Source organism: Lactuca virosa, chromosome 4 (genome assembly GCF_052849685.1).
Source record: "Lactuca virosa cultivar CGN04683 chromosome 4, Lactuca_virosa_CGN04683_v6, whole genome shotgun sequence".
Classification (NCBI taxonomy): Eukaryota; Viridiplantae; Streptophyta; class Magnoliopsida; order Asterales; family Asteraceae; genus Lactuca; species Lactuca virosa.
In genome coordinates, this window is record NC_136429.1 from 3,073,435 (window position 1) to 3,086,181 (window position 12,747).

At 39.7% G+C, this 12,747-nt stretch overlaps 1 non-coding gene across 1 annotated transcript; it reads right to left on the reverse strand.

Annotated features, from left to right (window-relative positions):
* Positions 1-12,077: 12,077 nt before the first annotated feature.
* Positions 12,078-12,184, reverse strand: LOC145110087 (small nucleolar RNA R71). Its single transcript, XR_013709469.1, has one exon. It is a non-coding gene; the product is annotated as a small nucleolar RNA R71 (small nucleolar RNA).
* Between the last annotated feature and the right edge of the window lie 563 nt (positions 12,185-12,747).

Genomic DNA, 12,747 nt, shown 5'->3' on the forward strand with positions numbered 1-12,747 from the left:
CACGCAGTTAATGAGGTCCATGAACGCGGCAGGAGCATTGGTGAGCCCGAAAGGTATCACCACGAATTCATAATGGCCATAACGCGACCGAAACGCAGTCTTCTGTACATCCTCCTCCCTAACCCTCATCTGATGATATCCTGAACACAGATCAATCTTGGAGAACCAAGATGCTCCCTGTAGTTGGTCAAAGATGTCATCAATCCTCGGAAGTGGGTAGCGATTCTTAACCGTTACCTTATTCAGCTCCCGATAATCTATACACATCCGATGCGACCCGTCCTTCTTTTTCACGAACAGAATCGGGGCTCCCCAGGGTGAACTGCTCGGTCTAATGAATCCCTTGTCTAACAGCTCCTGCAGCTGTGTAGACAACTCCTGCATCTCAGGAGGATCCAACCGATACGGTGCCTTGGCTATCGGAGCCGCCCTAGGGACTAGGTCGATTCTGAACTCTACCTGCCTCTCCGGAGGTATCCCAGGCAACTCCTCGGGGAATACGTCCGCAAACTCTCGTACTACTGGCACATCGCCCACAGTCGCCTTACCCGCCTCCCGGGTATCCATAACATAGGCGACAAATCCTGCGCAACCCTGCTGAAGGTAGCGCCTAGCCCTCGCTGCCGAACGTAAGGCTGGTACTCGTTGTGGCCTCTCACCTTGAATCACCAGCTCTCCCCCACTAGGGTCCTGATCCGCACTAACTGCTGCGCGCATTCGTTCACTGCCTCATTGGGGCTTAGCTAATCCATACCAATAATAACCTTGTTCCCCTGCAAAGGTATGGGAACCAGATCTACTAGGTAGCGCTCCTCGAACAGCCTCAAAACACAATCTCGGTAGACCTCTGATGCTCGCACTGACAGGTCGTCCGCAATCTCGAACTCTAAAGGGCAATCCAACATGCCCGAAGACTCAGGAAACTTCTTGCTAAGCGCAAGAGAGACAAACGACCGGGTAGCACCCGAATCGAACAACACCTGAACTGGGATACCATTCACATGGAACGATCCTAAACAAGACATATCATATGGCACATCAATATCATAAGAAACATAAAATAAAAGCTAGAGGGAAGAAATCATACCCGTCACCACATCGGGTGCGGCGCGTGCCTCCTCGGTAGTCAACTGGAAGGCTCGGCTCCTTACCACTGGAGCCTCTGTCTTGCCCTGCCGGCCATCAGTAATCCGCAGGGTTGCTGGAGCTGGCGCCTTCACTGGTGTTGTTGCTATCAACTGAAGGCAATTGGCCTTTTTATGGCCTCGCTGGTTGAAGTGGAAACACAGCAACTCTGATGTCTGGAAAGTAGGCGCAGGGGCGGTACAATCCCTGCTGAAGTGCCCCGTCTTGCCGCACTTGTAGCAGCCTGATGATCCCATCCTACAACTCATGAGTCTTGCCGCACTTTCCACAGCGGCCCCGGCCCTGCTAGCCCTTCGACCTAGAGTCGGATCCCTTGGGCTTCTTCCCCGAAGCCCCAGTAACATGTCCCTCATCCGCCTTCCTCTTCTTGATGTGCTCCAAGTCTATTTCTCTCTCCCTCGCCCTGGCAATCATGGAATCCAGGGTCGGACATGCTGAGAAGCTAACATGCTCCCGAATATCCGCTCTCAACATGTCGTGATAGCGGGTCCTCTGCATATCCTCATCTCCCGCATACTGGGGCACCAACAATGCCCTCTCCCGGAACTTGGCGGTAATCTCCGCCACCGTCTCTGTCTTCTGCCTCATATCAAGGAAATCCCTGGCCAACTGCTGAAGCTCCACAGCTGGCGCAAACTCAGCCCTGAACCTGGTCACAAAGTCTGACCAAGTCATAGCCTCAATAGTAGAGGCTCCCAACGAGTCACCAACCGACTCCCACCAATCTTTGGCCCTGTCTCTCAAACAACCTGCAGCATATCGCACCTTCGACCCCTCAGGGCAGAAGCTCATCAACTGTGCAGACTCAATGTCTGCAATCAATCTCCTAGCTGCGATGGGGTCCTTATCCCCATGGAAATCTGGCGCACCACTGCCCCTAAAGTCCTTGAAGGACAGTGTACGTGACCCTGACTGGCTGTGTGCCATGTCACTCCTGAACGCCCTGAGGTGATCCTCCATCAACTCAATGATCTCTTCCTTGATCGACACGAAAATCACCAGGGTCGACTCAAGGATACCTCTCGTGATCTCAGAAGCAATGAACTCACGTAGTCCCTCATCAACTGGCTCGGTACCTGCTCCCGAACCTGATCCAGAACCGGATCCTGACCCTGAACCTCCTCCTCCGTGTCTTGTGATCATCACCATTCTGAAACATAACACATAACTGTAAGAATCATACATAAACCTCGAGAGGTTTCATACACTCTACAAGTTTCCTGGTTACATCTCGACCCTCCTTGATTCGAGTACGGATCCTCTGCTTTCAGTAGTACGGGCCCATACTACCTTCCACATCTATCCGTACTTTCCTCAAGGATTGCTTCGACTTCACCAAGTCCCTCCTATTACTGTTGCACTCTCTTCCAATCTCGTCCTAGGCTTACCCTAGGGTAACTCTCCGACCTAGTTTCCGCCATCAGCTGCATAAGGAACCCCTGATACCTTTACCTAACTAGCTCGCGAATACCATAACATATTACTAAGACCAGATAATTCTTCGAAGGAAAGGTCCTACTCCACAACGGTTGGACTCAAACAAGAGTTGCACAGTAGGGCTAGACCTAACCTTCTGGAATTATTTCGTCCTCGCAATATGTAACTTAACGTATTCGTTTACTAGTTAGCTAAAGATAACTAGGACTCCCGAAGCACAAAGCAACAGCATTCGGACATTAAGTACCCAATCCAATCGTACTCTATCCAAGCTATCATATTGTTGGATTAATGTCTAAGTCCATAACTATATTTGGTATGTACTTGACCCGACCCGGCATGGTCCATTTGGGTTGCACTTCACTGACACAATTTATATGGATAGTCTTTTGAGAATAGTATATTTATGATTTATATTAATATATTATAAGTTCTAATATATTAATATATAATCATATTATTTAATTAGTATTGATCAAGAATTAATTTATAATTAATTAAGTGATCAAAAGGAACTAATTAAATATGGACTCTTAGATATATATATGTGTAGTGGGCCAAGTTCATTTAGGTTGGGATAAGTCTTCATGGATAGTCCATGGAGCTTTAACCCATGGATCCTAGGAAATGAAAGGTCATGGGTATTAGGGTTTAACCCTAATCCTCCACACTATATAAAGGGTCTTATGGTTCATGAAATTATGCTAGTGGCTAGTGTGGATACACTAAAGAGGGCAATAACCGATTTCATAGTGTGAGCCAAGTATCCATATTCTCTAAAGGCTTTCCAAGGTGTTTTGGTGATTTGTGATTCCACTTGAGGCTTCCACACTATTGGGGCTAAGCTCTTAAAGCTTGAAGACATCAAGCTACATCAAAAGGTATGTCATCTAACTAGAACTTTGTAGTATAGGTGCTTCATAATATGCTAGTTAGGATGAAACCTTGGAATATTTAATATTTGCATGTATAATAGAGAAAACATAGATCCAAGGTTTATAGGGTTGCATGTACACCATAGGAGTGTTAGAATGTTGAAAACCTAACAGTGGTATCAGAGCCATGGGTTGTTTTCTGTTATATTGATGCAAATGTATTTTTTTTTCAAGTTGAAGGAAAAAAAAAAGAAAAAAAACATGAAGTTTGTCAAATTTTATGATAATTACTTGATTTTATGAAAAACTAATTATTTATAAAATTTGAGACACTTTACTACAAGAGTTGAATTAGGTCAATTTATTAAAAGATAGAATGATATGATTATTTTATTTTATTTGTTTTAAAAGTTTGATCTAAATGGTTTTAAGGAGCTACAAATTTTGTCATAAAATTTTGGAACTCAAAAGTTTTTTTGAAGTTATGATCTTAAGAGTTTTGAAACTTCCATAAGTTATGGATGTGAAATGTCTCATTTATTAACTCTTTAGGTTATGAATTCCAAGAGTCTTCAAAGGATAATTGTCAAAGTTTCAAGATTTGTATTAGTTTATATGATTATCTAATTTCTTGAAAATTGTTGATGTGAATTATCTTTACTTATGAGTTTAATCTAGATCATAGAAAAATTATTTGATTATTGTGTTAATTGGAATATTTGATCTTAATGATTTTTATGAACTCCATAACTTGTCCTCAAGTTATGGAAAGTGAAGAGTTTTTCTTTTTAAAGTGTCATTAAGTCTCATAGGTTATGAAAATAGAAGAGTCACTATTTTTAATGTCATCATTAAATGATTTAATGTCTTCCATAACTTGTCCTCAAGTTATGGAACTTGATTTTTTTTTTCATTAAACCTTAATTAAACTCATAAGTTATGAAATGAAAAGTTTTGAATAGTTTCAAAACTTGCCCTCAAGTTTTGGAATTTGTAAAGTTTTCACTTATGAATATTTTAATTCCAAGTTAAGCCCTTAGAATTTTAAAAGTTAAAATTCAACCCTTATACTTTATAATATTATAAGTTAATAATATTTATATATATGTATAAGAGTAAAGTCGTCTTACCATTAGTAGGCCTCATTCACGAAGCCGGTCTATAAGGGGGGTATAAGGTTACTGCCTATAAAATGGCAATTTAATGGGTGTCCACTCTCACCCACCGCTTCCTTGACCGGTGGAGGGTCGTTAGCCGAACGGGTAGGACAAGGACTATAATTCTCCCTTCATTAAAAGTATTAATGATAAATACTAAGTAACTAAACTGTTATTAATACCCAATCTTAGTTACTTAGGAAAATGTGAATAAGGTGCTAATCCATGAAATTACACTTTGCACTTTGTTTAAGTTGTTAGTGGAGCGTGTGTGGTTAACCGGCACACTAACCTGGACTTAACAAGGTAGGCAAAGGGTAACTTAATGTTTATCATAGTATCGTTGGAGCGTGTGTGGTTAACCGGCACATCGATTGAGGGGTAAATATTAAGGGTACCAAGTATATTTGCATGGTTACTTCACACCTTGTTTTGTGATCCTCGGCATCCCAGTCACAAAACCTGAAGGGCACACTCGAGATTGAAACATGCCATTGAAAAGTTCAATGAATCTCAAAAGAATCTAGGAGTTTCAAAACCAATTAAAACCTAATAATACATTTCGTTTATCTTGGTGGAAATTGGTGAATCGTCATTCACCTACCTTCAAATATTTTATAGCTTGGATTACGGCATCCCTCTTCCAAGTTATAAAATAGTTTGTTGGGTCCTAGCCTTAATATATCATATTGGGTGTTATATTAAGGACTTAAATCAACTTTACGTGAATTTCTCCCATTGTTGATGTCTGGTTTAGACAACAATGATCTTCCCAAACCAAGCTTTCCTAATGAATATGACTTCCCGAGTTTGGCTCATGGAAGTCATACTTCTCTTCCTCCACCTCCTCCAATTATTCTCCCTAACCCACAAGTTCAAGGTCACTCAAGCCCTAATGGCAAGCAAGGTCTATGTGTGATCACATCTTAGAGATGAAGTCACATATTGACAAGCCGGGAGAGTTGGGTGTCAAAGTCTTGAGAAAGTTGGATGTTCAATCACTTTCTAAGTCACATAGTGAGTTCCTTTGGGACTACTATGAAACAGACTATGACATGAACCTTAATGATCATATCTATTTGCTTGGTGCTGCTGAATCAACAATGATTTGGAACGATAGTAAAGCAAATTTGATTAGAAGATCAACTTCCCAAAAACTTTATGGGCAGTGACAATGGTGACACTGGAAATCCAGAAAAAGCATTCTCTTCCCAATGGAAAGGGATTGGCCATAGTCAACCCGGTTGACCAAATGGTAAAGAGAAAGGCTAAGTCTGAGATAGTCCCATTACCAAAGGGTCCATATGTTTATTTTGCCAAAGGAAGGGGCGTTGATTGCAAAGCTGCCAAATTTACCTAAGGATGTTAAAGTCAATAAGTTTGACTCTACATCAGGTAGAGCCCATTATCTAACTCTGTTAAGTTCTATTCTGAGATCCTCATTACATGATGTGACTGGGTCACATGTTGATGTTTTAAGAATCAAAGAATAGAGAGAAATCTTAAAGGAAGTATATGCTAATTCTGATCGCGAAGGTGGATTTCGATCGCATCAGAATTTTGAGCAGTTGCTTAAGAAGTTATGATATATTGCTAAGGAATAGATAACAACAATTTTCCATGTGGATTGTAAGGATAAGTTTTTCCGCAAAGTTTTAAAATAAAAGAAAATTGTTTAATTTTATTTATTTGAAGTATCCTTACAATGACATTTGTGGAAAATTGTTGCTTATATGATTCCACTGACAGCAATATTGGAAAATGGATTTGATTCTTTCATTTGTGGTAGTGTCTAAATTTACCAAATCAGGAAAGTTCCTCATCGCCCAAGTTTCAATTGGACCGAAACTTGGAATCATGCAAGTTGAATAGTACGATGAATGAGAACTTTCAAGCATCGGAAAATCAAGACTAATTACTTGTTCACATGGATGTGTGAGTCAAGTGAAGGACTAAAGGGATCGAGTACACATTCTTGTGCACTGGTCATGTCCACCACAAAGCTCGTTAAGACTATTTGATTTACTAAAGTTTAGTAAATATGGTTATACTTACAAGTTTAAGTATAATTCTGAAACATTGGAAAAGTCTCAATGTATGGCAGAACGAATAGGAAGAATCAAATTAGGCAGAAAGATAAAAGTTTCTCAAATCTGAAAAGATGGGAGAGTACTTTAGTATCATGTTTGTGATCATCTTAATGATTTAGAAATCATATCACAATTAGTCCTCTAAAGGTCATCTTAGTGCATTCTTATGACTAAGAAGAGGAGTCATGAATTGTTGAAATGGTTAGATCAGGAAGATGAGTCATACTTCGTTACAAAACAATTCTTAGAGTCATACTCCAAGATTGTAACTTGAGTGACATATCTTAAAGAAAGGTTTAAAACACTTGTCAAATGTAAGAGTAAAAGTGTCCTACTCTTGTACATTTGAAATTGGTAAGTTGTGATGTTTTGGATAAAACAAAGACCAACTAAGGCCAATTGTGTGAAGTGTTTGTCTTGATAAAGAATCCGCACTATCTCTTGAATATTTGGCAAGATAGTCTTATATGTCAAGAGGATAGTGGGAGTCTTAAAGATCCTAAAAAGAATTTCAAGAACTAATCAAGAATAAAACCTGAGGTTCTTCACTAGCACACGACTTGAGGTTTATAGCCTATCGTGTTGACATATTCTGTGCCCATTCCAGTTTAAGTTGGCTTTGCATAGGACTTCTGAAAGTTCTCAATTGGTTGCATAACAACTTGGAAGCAATGACAGGCCATGTACTGCCAGGTGGCAAGAAGTTAAGATTGCATAAGTTCAGTCCATATGAGTTTGGATTTGTCATTATCCTTGTCTTGTGACTATGGTTTTGACGATTCAAATGGATAAGAACACATACACCATAAAATCTAAGGGTCATAAGGTTTCTCTCCGATTCATGAAAATGATGGTGAGGAAACACTTCCACCAAGTAGATTTGAAGCAGATGGCAAAAAGTCTAAACAATTGAGACTATGATTACGACACCCCTTTTCATAGTTCTGAAATTGTTTAGACACACATGCATGCTATCTAAGGAAAGGTGTATGATTTTGATAAAGTTTTATCAAAGCATCTCGTATCAGAAGTCTGAACTTTGGTAAGAAAGTCAATAAAGTATTGATTTCTAGAAGTCCAGCTGATTTCTGAGTATATGTCAAAGCTAGTGGGAGCATAAGTGTTATGCTAATAATCATCATGTTAGTGGGAGCATGATAATTATTGTTAGTGTTGCAAGTTAGCAATGTTAATTATAGAAAACAAAAGTTTCAATTCGTGAGGCTGCAGGGATTGAAAAAGTTGTTTTGCTATAATTAAGGGAGAGGATATACTTCATTTCAGTTCTAAAGGCTTAGATTGAGACCTTAATCATCCTTAGTCAAGAATATATATATGAATTTCATGTTGAATTGGTTCAACTTAAGGAAATTCTATATATTGCGTTCTCAAAATTCGATTATGATTACGACATCCCTCTTCATAGTCAAATTTTGAAAACATGGCAAATAAAAAATATTGTAGCAAAAGCACATATAGCAGGCATATCAGGCATCTTCCAAGGTTTATAGAGAAAACATAGATCCAAGGTTTATAGGGTTGCATGTACACTATAGGAGTGTTAGAATGCTGAAAACCTAACACATATAACTGACTAATCAGTAACATCTCGCAGCTCAAAAGCACATATAGCAGGCATATCAGGCATCTTCCTAGATCCTTAGCCCTAATCTAGCATGCATTTCTCATACATATACAGTAGGCATATAAGGCATCCTTCCTAGATCCTCTAGCCCTAATCTAGCATGCAATTCTCATAATCATATCGTATCATAACATAACATGTATGGGTATCTTGGGGAAAACTTACTTGAGCTCAGCCGGTCGCGCACATCACACGTCTTGTCCTTGTTCGAAGTTCCTTTTTCTCTTTTCAAACTTCTTCTTATCAAGTGATTTTCTTTTGAAAATTTTCTTACCATGTCCTCAGTTTGAGTTCAGACACACCCGAGAGTGTATCTGAATCCCTCAAACTAAGGCTCTGATACCAACTTGTAACAACCCAATTTTCAAGGCTAAAAATTTCATTTTTAACTAAGTAATCATGTGAAATCATTTATCAAACATTGCTAATATTATATTAATTCATAAAACCATTACGTCGTGTCTCAAAACATATCATCGGATAATAGTAATAATCAGAGTACAATCCCAGAAAACTCAATGCGGAAATCATGCGTGAGTGTGATGTGCCGCTACCACGCCGACTCCTTCCCCTTCGCTGAAGAGGTACCTGAAACAAAACTGAAAACTGTAACCACGAAGCTTAGTGAGTTCCCCCATCATACCACATACCATACAAACACATAACATACATACTGCCAGGCATATCTGGGTGCCCGATCTACCCCTTCGGTCCTCTCGACCGGTGACCTTGCCTAGCATATCTGGGTGCTGGTCTACCCCTTCGGTCCTCTCGACCGGTGACCTTGCCTAGCATATCTGGGTGCTGGCCTACCCCTTCGGTCCTCTCGACCGGTCTATCACATACAGTCATGTAATCATAATCTAACACAGCTGGGTACTAAACTACCCCTTCAGCCTTATCGGCCGGTAACTTGGGGACTATCTTCCCCTACTACTACCATCATCACGTAACATCATATCATGCTAGCACATAAAACATAACAGGTAGTAGCAAACCTAGATTAATATCACAAAGACAATCATCTAACATACAACTCCTACTTGTGGGCCGACATTGTGGCCGTAGACCTACCGCTACTGGAAGGTAACTCACCTCGATGTCGTGTAGTGTCGGAACTGTCCTCTGCGTGAAGGTCGGCTCTCCTCGACCCCTAAATCCCTACACGACAACCTTCAAGTCATCAAACCGAACATACAACCCTAATCAGGGTCAATACCAAAACCAGACAAAGTCAACACCCAGTTGACCAGACTCGCCGAGTTGGTCTACTAACTCGTCGAGTCCATACTCTACTAACCCAATCCAACCCCGACTCCACTCGTCGAGTCTAGCAAGAACTCGACGGGTTCTCCTTCATTCAAACCATCGGGACCATCTTCATCCGTGATATTGCCATATTTATACGCATTTTTAGGCAATATTTATTTATGTTTTTATTAATATTTTGGTTATTTGCATAGAATAATGGTACTTATAAGGATAAATTGTTATTTGCAGCCAAAATAGAAGCATTCTCGAAGATAGGGACTGAAACTGAAAATATTTGGAACTTTGGAGGCTTGAAGGGAAGAAGGATGAAAATTCCACCAAAAAGACGTGTTCACGACGTGAATTGTTCATGATTCACGACGTGAGCAGATTATTCTAGATGATATGCATCCGGGTGGAAGAGTCCTTGTCGAATACGAAAAGATCGCATTCACGACGTGAATCCTTATTGTTCACGACATGAACTCGGGAAATCATAAAACTATAAATTCCCTTGCCCATTACGACTTGGGGAGTTTTTTGGCTGATTAGAAGGTTACCTGAAGACGATTTTGAGCAGAAGAAGAGTTCTGGAAAAGGCCTTCAACATCAAAAGGAGTAAAGGTTCATAATTAGTTAATTAGTTTGATAGTTATGAACATGTTTGATAATTTGATTTGCTTTTGCTTACTTGTTACTATGAGTAGCTGAATCTAGCAGCTCTTGTCTTGCTAGATGAAGCTTCTGAATTATGTTTTAGCTTAATGACTATTGAATTTGATTAGTTGGTAAATTGCTTGTGTTTGATTATCATTACCTAGCATGTTATTTTAGTTTCTTAGTTGCTTAAATTCATGTTCTGTGTAGCTTAGTGATCATTAAATTACATGAACTTGAACCCTAGTGATTTAGTGAACATTGAATTGCTAGAGCTAGGATCGACCAAAATCTTAGATAAGTGATAAAATTAACTAATTTAGCTGTGCTAGAGGACATAATTTATGACCATAATTGTGTTTGCTTAGATAAATCTTACATAGCTCACCTATAATTAATAACTAATTCTGTGTTTTACTTATGTGTGACCATACAAGGTAGTCCATGAATTGGTAAAAAGATTAGTAAATTTGGACTTGAATTGCTAATTACATAATAATTGGTGACCAACTTTGATAATCCATAATTATTAGCTAAACATAAATAAAGAAGTGGATTCAAACTAGACAGGAGTGTTTTTAATTAATTGATTGAATTTTGTGATTTAAGTTCGTCTGGTCTTGCAAAATCAGATACAACCCCCTCTTTGCTCTAAAATTAGGTCAATTTAATAGTAGATAAATTAAGTAGTCAAAACCGTTCCCTGAGATCGACACCCGACTTACCCAACTATTCTATAATTTTGACTAGGTACACTGCCTAGGTGCAATTAGTTAGTTAAGGTAGTTAGGTTATAAATAATAAAATTAGGTGTAGCTATTTGCACGCATCAAGTTTTTGGCGCCGTTGCCGGGGAACGGCTTATTTGATTTGTTTGATTTATTTGCTTTAGGTTGATTGATCTTTTTTATGGGGTAAAACCTGCAAAAAGTTACTTTTTTTTCAGCTTAGTTTTTTTTCCAGTACTAGGCTCACGACGTGAACCTTAAGTTCACGACGTGACTTCAGTAACTTTTAGATTTTCTGTGATTTTCTTTTCTGTTAGTTTTTCTGCGACAACACGAGGTGGTAGTATTTACCACGACGTGGTGGCCAGTCTGTAGGAAATTTTTATTTAGTTCTTGTTCAGTTTTACGTTTTTCATTTTTTTGTTTTGCAGGAGTTGATGACCAGAGGATCCAACACACCTTTGGTGCCACCGCTTGAAGATCCGGAGTCTACGCTGCACAAAAAGAATAATAAGAAGTCGCCTTTACAAGAACTGAAATCAACCTTTTCAAGGAAGTCAGGAAAGAAAACGGGAGAATCGAGTTCAGCCTCAAAGAGCAAGTTTGAAGTCTTCGATCAATTTCCTAATCCACACGAGCCCGAGTACGAATCAGAAACAGAATTTGGACTTTATATGAGTGAACCCGAGAACGAGCCGGAGAACGAAATGGCGAACATTGATGAGATGGCCATGGCGGACTACAAAAAGCGTATTCGAGATGATGTGGGGCCGGGTTTAGTACACCCTATAATTCCTGCTAATGCCACATTCGAGTTAAAGGGACACATCCTTACTGCACTTAAGGATATTCCATTCTATGGAAAAGATCACGAAGATGCTTTCAAACATTTAGATGAAGTGAATGACATTGCTGATTACTTTAATGTTCCAAATGTTGAGAGAAATACTGTCTTGCTGAGGATGCTACCAGTTACTTTCAAAGGAGCTGCAAAAGACTGGTTGAAGGCACTTCCACATGGCACAATAACTACTTGGGCTCAAATGCGTGAGCAGTTTTTAGATCAGTTTTGCCCACCATCCAAGATAGCTAAACTCAAGAAGGCGATAGCCAACTTTGAGCAACAATCAGGGGAGTCATTATACGAGGCATGGGAGCGTTACAAGGGCTTGTTAAGGAATTGTCCTCATCACGACCTCAACATCTAACAATAAGTATCTATATTTTACGATGGAGTAAATGTCATGACGCGTCAACTTCTTGATTCGCAAGGACCGCTTACAAAGAAAAACCCAAATCAAATCAAGGTGTTGGTTGAAGAATTTGCAAAGCACTCTCGTGAATATTATAACCCAAGGCGTGATGGAATAAAAGGCAGTGGAAGTGCACAAACTGAAGAGATGGCTGCTGTGATGGCAATGCTTAACACTATGGATAAAAGATTGACCCAAATGGACCAATCAATTCATGCAATTCGAGTTGGTTGCGAGAGATGTAATGGCCCACATTTGACAAAAGATTGCAATATGGATGAATATGGAAACAAGAAAGCTCAAGTTTGCTATTCAAGTGGGGACAAATACGATGAAGATTGGAGAAAACCGAAGGAGTGGCTGCCTTACGATGAATACAAGAAGCAAAAAGAAGAGAAATTTAGGCAAACTGGCCGGGGGCTTCTACCAAAGCGAGCAACCACCAGCTGAGAAGAAAGTTGAACTAGAGACCATGTTAATGAAGTTTATGGAAGCTTCAGAAAAAAGG